A 1751-nucleotide genomic window follows, 5' to 3' on the forward strand; every position below is an offset into this window, starting at 1 on the left:
AGTTTGCTCACCCCTCAGAAAATTTGCTCAGACTCATTATGAGTCACAGTTATAATAATTGTACCTCAGTCAAGGAGTGAGATGACTTTCTATTTTCCTACGGTGTGAGAAAATTCAGATATATGATTCTACGGACAGAAAATAATGCCCCAGAGTTTGCTCATTCCTCAGCAAATTTGCTCACACTCATTATGAGTCACAGTTATAATAATTGTACCTCAGTCAACGAGTGAGATGATTTTCTATTTTCCTACGGTGTGAGCAAATTAAGACATATGATTCTGACGACAGAAAATAATTCTCCAGAGTTTGCTCATCCCTCAGAAAATTTGCTCAGACTCATTATGAGTCATAGTTATAATAATTGTACCTCAGTCAACGAGTGAGATGACTTTCTATTTTCCTACGGGTTGAGCAAATTCAGATATATGGTCCTGATAACAGGAATTTGTTTCTCTGAGTTTGCTCATCCCTCAGAAAATTTGCTCAGACTCATTATGAGTCACAGTTGTAATGATTGTACCTCAGTCAACGAGTGAGATGATTTTCTATTTTCCTACGGTTTGACCAAATTCCGTTATATGATCTTGACGACAGAAAATTATTCCCCAGAGTTTGCTCACCCCTCAGAAGCTTCCCTCAGCCTCATCAGAATAATAAATTTTAACATTAAGCCCCAGTGAACGCAAGAGATGATTTGGCATCATCTGATGGCGCTAGAAAATTTAGATATATGGCTCTGATGATTCACACTCGGAGAGCTTTGCAAACTGAAGAAGGTGTTGCTAGAGGTAACTCTTAAGTTTAAAAATTTTCCAGCTCTTAAAATCCATATTACTGGCTACTGTGTGACAATGACCAATTAATCAACTAGTAGAGAATTTTTATTTCGCTATTAGAACACTCTGAATATTTTGCGAACTGGAGAAAGGATTTTTGAAGGTATTACTTGAGTTTCAGTAGTTACAATGGAGGAGACCAGGGCAAAATGACACTGGGAATGCATGTGAAACCCACTGTAATTTTGGCTCGGTGTCATCTACATATAATCGGTCAAACCTTAGCTTATTAATGAACTTACGAGAGAGTATTGCGTCATTAGCCAACTACGAGGTAAACAATCGCAGGATTAAGCGCTCCAAATAATTTATGATTAAACTAATTCCGCTCTGGAATTGTAAAGGAATACACCTTTCTTAAAACAGATGAATATTGTTTCGGTAGGTAAACAGAATGAACAATTTTTTAGGCCAATTTTTTTATTCTCAGAAATACAATGACGTAAGGCTATAAAATTAATAGAGCACTTATAATTTAAGATTTCAATTTCGAAAACCGAGCTGGCCTCATCTTTCTTCAACAACTTTTCGCATATACCATTAATTGGACGCTGATTTTGTGTTTGTCCTTCCTGTTGATTTTCTTGCCGGGATTTTCACCGTCAAATTCTGACCAAACTCCCGATTTCTCGTTGTCATCTGGTATGTATGTCAACGTCGTGTGATGGACGAATGAACCATGAGATGAACGGAGACGAGCACTAGTTCCCCTTGATGCAACTACTCCAACTAAACGCTATATTTTCTTCCCTTCTAGGATGTAAAAATGTTTGCGGTATGAAGGACGGCGGTGCTCTATATATAGGCAAGAAAAGTGAATAGAAGAAATGGCTAGGAGCCGGATAGCTCAGTTGGGAGAGCACCCGATGCATAATCGGAAGGTCCCGGGTTCAAGTCCCGGTCTGGACTATC

The 1751-nt window shown here is 38.5% G+C and overlaps 1 non-coding gene across 1 annotated transcript; it reads left to right on the forward strand.

Annotated features, from left to right (window-relative positions):
- The first annotated feature begins 1675 nt into the window (after positions 1–1675).
- Positions 1676–1749, forward strand: TRNAM-CAU (transfer RNA methionine (anticodon CAU)). Its single transcript has one exon. It is a non-coding gene; the product is annotated as a tRNA-Met (tRNA).
- The last annotated feature ends 2 nt before the right edge of the window (positions 1750–1751 follow it).

Source organism: Fopius arisanus, unplaced genomic scaffold (assembly GCF_000806365.1).
Source record: "Fopius arisanus strain USDA-PBARC FA_bdor unplaced genomic scaffold, ASM80636v1 scaffold00006, whole genome shotgun sequence".
Taxonomy (NCBI): domain Eukaryota; kingdom Metazoa; phylum Arthropoda; class Insecta; order Hymenoptera; family Braconidae; genus Fopius; species Fopius arisanus.